Source organism: Varanus komodoensis, unplaced genomic scaffold, assembly GCF_004798865.1.
Source record: "Varanus komodoensis strain SLA01 unplaced genomic scaffold, ASM479886v1 scaffold31, whole genome shotgun sequence".
NCBI classification, from domain to species: domain Eukaryota; kingdom Metazoa; phylum Chordata; class Lepidosauria; order Squamata; family Varanidae; genus Varanus; species Varanus komodoensis.
Window position 1 is genome coordinate 2834956 of NW_025335780.1, and position 10296 is coordinate 2845251.

A 10296-nucleotide genomic window follows, 5' to 3' on the forward strand; every position below is an offset into this window, starting at 1 on the left:
AATAAAAGCTACATTCAGAGATGCAACTTGACCACTTCCATGCTTTTGTGTAGCCTGAAGGGGCTGAGCCTGCTGAATCTTGGAAGCTAAGCAGCATCAGTCCTGGTTAGAATCAGGATGAGGACCCTGCATTGAACTGAGAGTTGGACCCAGTGGCCTTCTAGGCCTCTTCCAAGTGTATGATTCTATGATTCACATTTTGAAATAAGAGAAAGCGCAGGCCAGTTATAGTCAGCTCGACTATTCTGCAGAGTCTGAGAGCAACCCAAGGGAAAGCCGTTTCTTGCATGTCCAGCAATCAGGCCTCTGTAAATATTACTGTCCTCAAGATGCCCTCCATTCTCAGATTTCAGTAATTCACAGTGAGAAAGGCACTCTCTCAGATAGGCATATCCTAAATAATTGGGATCTGCAAAGGGTAAAGATAGTGCTTTGCAGAAATCCCACATGCCTTTGTTCTGTGTGTTTCCTCCCTGTGAAAGAAGCAGTTGTTTTTCTGCCATTTTCTGGGGAGTTTGAAACTTATAGCGATTTTTTTCCCCATGTACATGCCTTCAGAGCTGACCTTACGGTATGGAGGTAGCTGAGATGAGGGGATAGTTTCTATTTTTTCCCCATTCTGTCCTTTCAGTGCCTCTGTGGCTTAAGCATTCTGGAAAAATAGAATGCCATCCCCAACCTAATGATGTCCAGATGTTTGGAATTGTAACTCCCAACATCTCTGACCTTTGGCCAAGTAAAAACTGATGGAATTTGAAGTGTGGAAGGTCAGAACAACACCAAGTTGTAGAAAATTAACTAGCAAACATTAAGAAGGCTTCCACCCTAAAGGGTTCCCAATGTTGTTGAAATCTAAGGCGAGAATTTTTGGTTTGGTTTTGTTATTAAAAGTCCTTCTAGCAAGAAGATGAAGAATATTAACAGCAACAGGTTCAGGTTTTAGGCACTCTTGAGTCTTTGTTTAGAAAGATGTCTGAGAAAGAAGGGGGAAGGGGCAAGGGGAAGGGAGGCAGAAGGGGAAGGGGAGGGGGAAGGAGAAGGGGACGACACCTTGGCCCACTTGCATATAGGAAATCTGCCAACCTCCCAGCATATGCCATCTCCACTCCATATCATGGCCTGTTTAAGCATAAGCCAGAACCTAGGCTTTTCCTTCTCACAATAAGCCAAAGTTGGAACTCTCATAGTCGAAGCATTATATTCTACCATTTCTCATATATTCCCATTGTTCTATTAAAGGGTTGTTATACTGAGCTGGAAGCATGAGTCCCAGGCTATACATACTAAAGCAATGTGGAAAAGTTTCAGAGGCCTCCCAGTAAAACCTTACAAAGCTGGGCACAAAATCACAATATCATGCTGTAAGTGCACCTTAAACTCATTTTTAAAGATAAATTGGCTACAAAAAAATATTGAAGATATTTTTATCTTCCATAAAGCCTACATTAGGCACAAGAGACAAATAGTTCCTAAACTGTTATTACTTAGAACGGCTGCTTTCTCCTCGTTTTGACACATCTGGGGCGTGCAATTATTCAGAAAGGTCACTTTCTACAGAAGGAAAGGACAGTGACCAAAAGGCAGGAGTTAGGCTACAAATACACTATGACAATTTAATCAATGAGAAAGCCCCAATGTCAAGAGCCATTTCACTCCTTGCTTGACAAAGACTGACACCTCATCAGACCCCTGGAAAATTGTCTATGGACACAAGAGCCCTGAGAATCCAGTGCAGCTATTAAAGCACGGAGAGATTCAGATGCATTACAGATACAGCTGTTGAGCCAGAGTCTTCTCTCAGTGTTAGACTTGTAATTAGCTTGGGGAACAAAGGAGGATCATCTGTGGAGAGTGGAGGCTGCTGGGCTATGGCTGAATTCAAGAACAGCTTTCTGTGCTCAAAGGCACAGTGACCTTTCCATGCTTCTTGCAAGCCACATACATCAGAGCTGGTTTGGGTTTCATTCCTATCCTTGCACATTATGTGCACAGGTCCTGCGTACTCCAGGTGGGAAGTCCATAGGCAAAACCAGCAAGTTCTTGACCCAGAGGAACTTAAAGCTAAGTCTGACCAGGAAAGGAAGACATATTTGTTATGAGTTGCACTGTACTCAGATAAATGGAGGTCATGTGGTAGCCACTTGACTGCAGTCATGTCGGCAAGTCACAATCCCTCTGAGTGCACTTAGAAATCCAGGGAAGTGAAGGAGTGCTAGCCCACCATGGTAGCTGACCACCACCATCTCTTCGACACATAATTACAAGCACACTGTACAAAGCATCTAAGCAACTGGTACGCACTCCCTGCCATGGCACACATCACCTTTGAGGACTTGAGACAGGTGATCCAAACAGCATTCTATGCTCCATATAGTTAACATGGAGCTCAGGCATTGGGTACCTGCTTTGCACCAGCCCCATTGTCATGAATGGAGCTGAGGAAGAGCACAATTTGTTTAATGGGTAGAATGGGTTCAAATCCTTGTTCAGCCATGAAGGTCACTGGGTAACTTTTTTTCAGCCAAATCAAATGCTCAAGGTGCTGGAGCAGAGTAGAACCATTAAAATCAGTGGGGTTTTCATCACAGGAGAGCAGATTCTAATCATAGTCCTAGTCATACTGGGACTGAATCCCAATGAATCCTAATAACTCTGATCATATAGGAGTGCTTCATATACAATGGTTCAAATTGCTTGTGTTGCCAAATGTAAACACTCATGATGTTATTCATACTCAGTTTCCTTAAGCGTGCTCGTACTAGTACTTGTGTAGCAATACTGCAACTTGGAGAAAATATGGACTCGTTGCATCTTGTCTGCTTGCAGGAGCAGCTGCTGAGGGAGCAGGCATAAACACATACAGGTAATTACTCCAGTTACAAGGACTATGAAATCCCAACTACTCCACTATTATGTACAGAATATCCCTGCAGTAAGACAGCTACAAAGTGTGGAAGGGAGTGTCTTGTCATACCCACCAAATTCAAGAAAGCATCAGTGAACCTGGTGTTAATTCTTGAAGATTTCTGGGTTTTGCTATTATTCCAAATTGTGGCACTAAGACCACATCTGTTTCAAAAAATAACATGAGAAAATCCCTGAAAAACACACAAGCTGCCATATTATGCTAAAACAAAAACTCAAAAACAAAACAGTCCCAGTTGATTGCTCAATTTTGTCTGAATGTTATTGAATTGCAAAGTGATGCATTATAGCACGGCTGTACAAAACTTTTGTTTCAGTTGGCAAATCACTCAAAATGCCCCATTTGCAACTGCAAATGCAATGTAAATGGGAGTTCATGTTCTCACAAGATGTGACTTTTACCAATGTGCAACTTTAATGCACAACTCTTGACTTCCAAACATGCCATAAAAGTATGTTCTGAATCAGAAACATGAATCTCAAACCTTGATGGTCAAGAGCCACTGTGCAAAGTTATGCTTAATTGCTAGGACTGACAGCTCTTGCAGATATCCCATCTCATACATTTAGGAGTCGATGTTCATATTTAAAAGAACAAACCAACTTTCGAAAGTTAGCTCCTTATTGTGCTAATAAATATTACAGAAATTAAAGTACGCTAACATATAGGCAGCTTTCCAATGTTGTAACAGTATATAGCTGAAAGCAGTTTCAAGAAATTTCTCTTTCATTAAGTGCCCATGATATCAGTCAGCTTTCTTCTTTGAAACTTCTGCTAATTCTACCAAGGAACAAAGAAATGTATAGCATTTGGTAGTACAAATAGGAGACAGAAAGGGAGATTGAGAGAAAGAGCTAATCATGTGCATGTGTGCATGTTTATATTTCAGAAGCCCTTTATTCTGTCAAGAAATGAATTAAGAAAATAAACCTTACCATGAAAAAGGAAGAAATAATCTTACATCATGGAAAACATGTCTTCAGTCTTCATTTTATCTCCACTGTAATATCAAAACTTCAGTGTAGTGTGCTGGTCCGAACGTTGAAGTGGAACTTGGAAGATCCAGGTTCTAATCCCCACTTGACCGTTAAGCTCTCTGCATAATTTTTGGCCAATCACTGACTCTCATTCTAATGTCCTTCACAGGATGTTGTGAGAATAGAAAGGAAAGAATGAGGACCATATAAGCTACCTTAGGTTCCTTGCAAGAAGAAGAAAAAATTGGGATAAAAATGTAATAAATACATTCATAATTTCATACACTCTATTGCTTCACAACCTAGAATCCAGACATGCAGCAAGGGCACATATTAATTAAATAATGCAAAGAAATGTAATGTTATGCTTATTTCTCCAGAAACAAACGAATCCCAATCTTCATATGGGTAAATGTTACACTGATCAGCACATTCCATTGCCTTTTCACCAACAGGACAGCTGATGGTGATCATGTCCTGCTCATTCCCTCTTCCATTGAGCACCCAGTAGAAACTTCAGACACTACACACTGCAACCATCCTTTTGAAGGATAACGCTTCAAAGACCACAAAGATCTGCTTCTCTCCTCCATTCCTTCAAGCCAATCAGCAATAAAATGCTTTCAGGAACAGGATCTCTTCACGCTGGAGCCGGGGGTCAGACTAGATGGCCCGGGAGACCCCTTCTGACTCATTCTGTTTCTATGTTTCACCATAAAGGTGCCTCCAGGACTAATCATGGCGGAAAGTTCACTAATATCCTCCCAGGCCACATTACCTGCCAGATGAGACAAAGCAAAAACTAAACAGAGAAAACATCAAAGCCAAAGGCCAGGCATCAACCCTAGACAGAATAAATAGAATAAAAATGGTGTCATATGTGTAATGGGACATTTATGCATGCAAGGTATGACTTGATATTTTAGGTAAGTAATAAATATTTATGCCTGAACTTCCATGGTCAAAGGAGGTATTGAATGTGAGTTACTGGGTACTTTCTGATTCTGAGTATTCTAGCTTATCTCATGTTTTCTCATGTGCAGATCTTCTCCTGGTCAAGTACAGGAAGTTCCAGCATACGAAGCTGAATCACGATCCCGTTTTTCTCAAAGAGATTCCCAAAGAAGCTTCTCAGTTTTTCACAGATTTTCTTTTTCTTCACACCTATTGGAGTTTTCTTTTCCAGTCAATCAATTCAAGTGGTGTCCTTTCCTAATTTCAGGTTCAAGGCCATCAATAATTCGCCATTTTGCTGATTTAACTAATAAAATCACATTCAGGAAGGTAGGTGAGGGAGATCCTAAGAAATCTTTCATGTGAGCCTAACCATATCTGCAGAAGTTCACATATGGCATCTGGAAACCAGATGGAATTCTAGATATGTGTGTGAAATAGAAGCAAGATCTAAATATTACCCTCCTGTCCCTGAGATCGGCAACAGAAGCCCTCCTCCGGGAACCCTCTGTGAAAGTTGTTAGGAGATAGAGTACCCGGAGGAGGGCCTTCTCTGTGGTGGCACCCCGACTGTGGAGTGCACTCCCCAGAGAGGACTGCCTGGCACCGTCATTATATGTTTTTCAGTGGCAGGTTAAGACCTTTTTATTTCAGCAATATTTTAATATGTTTCAATATTGAATTTTATTATTGTATTTTATTAACTTGCAGCCAGAGTGGGTTGTCAATTTATTTATGCTGTAAGCTGTCCAGAGACATAAGCAATTGGACAGCATACAAATTTTTTAAATTAATTAATTAAATAAATATTTTTACCACCATTTGTGCAAATGGTTTTTCATGCAGTTTGGTTTTTTTGTGCACATGGAGACTGATTCTCTACATTTCTGTAAAGGAATGCAAGCTGAATTTAATATTTTATTGAAATGGAAGTGGGTGTCATTGTCCGTTTTGTCCCCACTGATTTGTTCTTACCTCGCAGATTTTCCACTTCATAAAAAACTTATCATTGTGAATTTCACCTAGTCTAGCATTGGCAGTATGGTTTTCTGTTAGGATTATGTGATTTACATACACCACATAGACACATTTTAATTATTATTTTCAGTTATATTTTTTCTTATTTTTACATGACTTCGGTAAATAAGATGGCACTCTCTTCATCTCCAGGTTGTGTATACAAAATATGATGTATTTCACTTTTGAAATGGGCTGCAATTTGCACAGATTTTCTTTTTAACCTTCAGAAAGTTGCAAATATTTTGGAGCCTGAAATTTTCAGTTTGTATTCATTTCCCGAGACTGAGGAAATAGCATAGAGGTAACTGCATTGGGGAAACAGCAAAGAGCAACCAGAACAGAATCCAGAGGTTGAATCTGGAAAATCCATTGTGTTTCCATACTCACACCACCTGAAAAAGCCTTCCGTTCATATTCCTACTGGCAGGTAACCTGTAGAGCATCTGAAAAGACAATCAATGACAAAGCTTGGGCCTTCATTTTCCCAACACATCTGTTCCTATGGGACCTGTATAGATTGCAGTAGCTTTACTCACCCAATGTGGTTTCCAAGAATGATTCCATCACTAAGTTGCTCACCTTATCCACTCTAAAGAATGTCCTGCCACTGCATTTTCAAGTACTGTTGGGGTAAAAAAGAATCAGGGAATATACTGCTATGTTGCTTGTTCTCATTTTGAGCACTAAACTTATCTCCACTCTTTAAATTATGGTTAATTTTCAGCATGAAACAGAAACACATTAATTTCCTTAAAAAATGAAATTTAAAAAAGCAATATTCTATATGTTAGAGCTAGAGTCCAATAATTTGAGTCTACCAACTTATTTGAGTCTACCAAACCTACCAAACTCTTCTATGTTCCTAAGCATATTCAAACATTTTTGTGCTTCTCCTTGTAGTCCGCTCAGTCTATACTTAATTTAGTCTTCTCTAGAAAAAAAGATCTGATTATTTTGTAAACTAAACAAATGGATTTAGAACCCAATATGCACATTTAAAAATGGGGGTGACACTGTTTTCTATTAAACTTGTGCAAGTGGAATGGCTTATCTTTAGTTAAGAGATTTTATTTTTTATATAAATACCTTCATACATACACAGATCTTGCTGTCCATTATACGTTCTTTCCAGTATATATTTTGAGCAATTAGGGACCATTCAATTTTTTTATTATTATTTTTTGGAGGGGGGGAGATATAGACATCCCCATTTCCAATGCTCACACATATTATTAGCACTGCAAAAAGCTATGATGTGTGTGTAGAGAACATTCGATATGGGATGAATTAGAAATGAACAGGACATTTCTCCCCAAAGCTAAATATGTGTTTTCCACAAGTGCAGGATTTCCCAATGCACATGTTAATTCAGCTCCTAGTGAAACTTAAAAGTCTGGCTAGTGATCATGGATTCCTATTTATGCGGCTGATCCCCTTCCTATTTCACAGAATCCCAGGCAGATATCTCATTCAAATAGCTTACAGTTTAATATAGTACTGGACCATTTCCTCCCATCAGCCCCCACCCCATTCATACATAATCAGCTTGCTATCTTCCACAGTGTCTTCAACAAGGCATCGCTTCCCTCCATCCCCTCACATACCCAATAAATAGTTTTCTCCCAAAATATAAAGCACAGATATTAATTCCATGCCTATAAAACACAGCGTTTTAGCAACTAGTATTGTTCAGAGCTGTAATCTCACAGAACATTGCAGCCTTTCCTGGGAGGGCAATCCGAATAAGACTCGCTTTTAATTTACTCACTCACTCACCCACCCTGAGGGACTTCACAGCATGTTATGACTTCCGTATGGTGGATTTTATATTTTGGCACCAAGAAACAGTGAAGGCTGCAGCTCTCATGAGCTTGGCAAAATAGAAAAGTATCAACAGATGGGCACCTCAGGTAACATGCTGAAATCAACATGGTTGATTAATACACAAGTGGCCAGCTATGCAGTAGATGAATGTCAGGTATTCAGCATTGGCACTGTGGCAAAATGGCAATTGTTAACTTTCACTGAGAGGGGTGGGGAGGATGTTAATCAATGGACCTAATTCTCACATATTTGCTAGAAGCCCCATTTGAAGAAAGTTTGTGGGTTTATTCACTGTGTGCTACTCAGTTCCTTTAGCCAGAGACAGGGTCCAGCCTATTCATTTAAAAGAGCCCAGGCTGAATAATTATATACTCCAATTGTTCTCCATCTGTGCTAGCTTGATCTACAAATGTCTCTTCTTGTACCAGAAGAGAAACTAGCAGATATTCAGCTGTTCAGTCCTTCCAACTGAAACTTGCTTAGGTCTGAGAGAGAAGCTCTGCAGAAATGCCTGTGTATAACTCATTGCGGTTTTGTGATGTTCACTTTGTGTAGCTTCTGTGAACTTGCAATGTATCTGAATAGGCCTGAAGCCTTGTTTTGTTTCTGTCCAAGTCCAGTGTAGTCTTTGCTTAGGGGCATTTGGAAGGGGGAGGGGGGTAGGGAGAGTTGTCTGAATGTTGTTAGATGGGGCTTGAAGAAAATAAATTCAGTTCCTTTCAGCCAGAGTATTTAGTGCAAAGGAGAAATTGAGGATGATAGTACAGGTAGAACAGTGGTAGGATTGTAGTTAGAGTTACTCTGGGGAAAGAAAGGGAGGCATTCTGCTGGTTGGTGTCTGGGGTTGTAAAAAGGACTAGAAGAAACCTGGAGAGAAAGTTTACGTTTAACCCCATGGGGTTAAGATCAACTTATGGTTTTGGTCACTTTGTATGATGACCTACACTGGGAAAGAGATAGAGGAACTATGACTCTACTGGTATTCTGAGGTCTCTCATCAGATTTCAATACTTTCAGTCATGCCATCATTCTGGGGTGGCTGAGCGAGTTGAAAATAGGGAATACTGCACTGCAGTGGTTCCATTCCTAGGCAGTTCTTGGGGGCATTACTTTGCTTCTTAGATGCTCCAGGATTAGTCCCTCAGGGGTTGGTCTTGTCCTCCATGCTATTTAACATCTGCCTGCAGGCAGTGAGCAGGGTCATCCAGAGTTTTAGGGGGCCTTGCCATTAGTTTTAACCACTTTTGTGACCCCCCACCCCCCGACCAACTGAAACAAAAATGGCTTATCCCCATAGACATATGAAACATCTTGAAGCCTTCCTTCATAAACTAGCATAACTAAGGCAGCCACACCTGTTCAAGGCTACACAGTAACAAAGCCAGGCTTCTGGTCTATTCAGTTGAAACCCAGCCTTACAGAGGGCAAACAAAACATTTAAATATTACAAACTATAAACAAAGAAGTGAAAATTTGGGTACCTTCATGGACCACCTTGGACCATTTATTCATTTTTCCTATAGGAGTAAGTGCCCCAAGGTCAGCCACTGAGCTTTGTGGTGGTCAAGCAGAGCTCTGAACCTTGTTTGTCCTGTTCCGCCATATTACCTCTTTGGGTGTTTGAGCAACAAGCCTCCGTCAAGAGATCGCCGAGAAGCTAAACCGAATCCTTGCAAAACTTGCTTCGTCATGCTGTGCATCACAAACCCCTTTGAATGCAAGTGTGCTGGGCGCAGCGCTGATAAGAATGTTTTGCTGTGTCACTGCTCCTGTTCCTGAAAACACCCCTGCCCGCTTTTCTCATTGAATTTGCATGCAGAGTTCTCCAAGAACTGCAGATTTGTCTCAAGTGAAAACAAGAGAAATCAGGTCTGATTAAGATGTGTCATGTGAGGTGCTGACACATGATGAAAATATAGTAAAGGTGGTAATTAAAGTGTTCTTATTAAACCACCTGCCATTGCTGAGCTTTGCAGCTTAGCAGAGGAAATGATTGCTACAGGTGCTCTGAATGTGAGAAAGGAGGAAAAGCACCAAAGTATTAAAAGATGCAAATCCTTGTATTCATTCTGTTACTCTTTGCCTGGTGTTATGAACATTTTCAGAGTAATACTCACACATCTTATTTTATCTTCTTACATAATGCAAGCTGCTTCTTATCAAATGGAGCCTTTTCAATGGATAGAAAACATACTCCAACCCTGACTCTTTTCACTGAGGCTAGAAGAGTGAGGTCCGGTTTTCATTGGCAGTAAAGGAAAGACAAAGGCGTTCCCTTCTTTCTCTTCTCAAGTTCGGGAGATGGGATTCAGGTTACTCATCCAGTTCAAATTTGGACCTCATTGTTCAAATGGTGCAGTGGTTTCTACACAGGGTGGCTATGTGTCCCCTTTTACAAAGGACACTCTTCTGTGCAGAGGTAGCCAATGAATTTTTCTCTGTCTCAAAATCATTGGAAGGATGGAACCCTTCACATCTAGTTGAAAGGTGAATAGCCACGAGAATTAATAAATATGTGTATCCCATGCAAACTGGTTCTCCCTTTTGCACCCTGTTGGGTGATAAAACTCCTCTTTGGGGTTGATTTGTAAGCGG

General features: G+C 40.5%; 1 long non-coding RNA gene across 1 annotated transcript; it reads right to left on the reverse strand.

Annotated features, from left to right (window-relative positions):
• Positions 1-5687: 5687 nt before the first annotated feature.
• On the reverse strand, positions 5688-9312 carry LOC123027281. Its single transcript, XR_006415479.1, has 3 exons — positions 9183-9312; positions 6414-6499; positions 5688-6320 (listed from the first exon to the last, which is right to left on the reverse strand). It is a non-coding gene; the product is annotated as an uncharacterized LOC123027281 (long non-coding RNA).
• Positions 9313-10296: the final 984 nt, after the last annotated feature.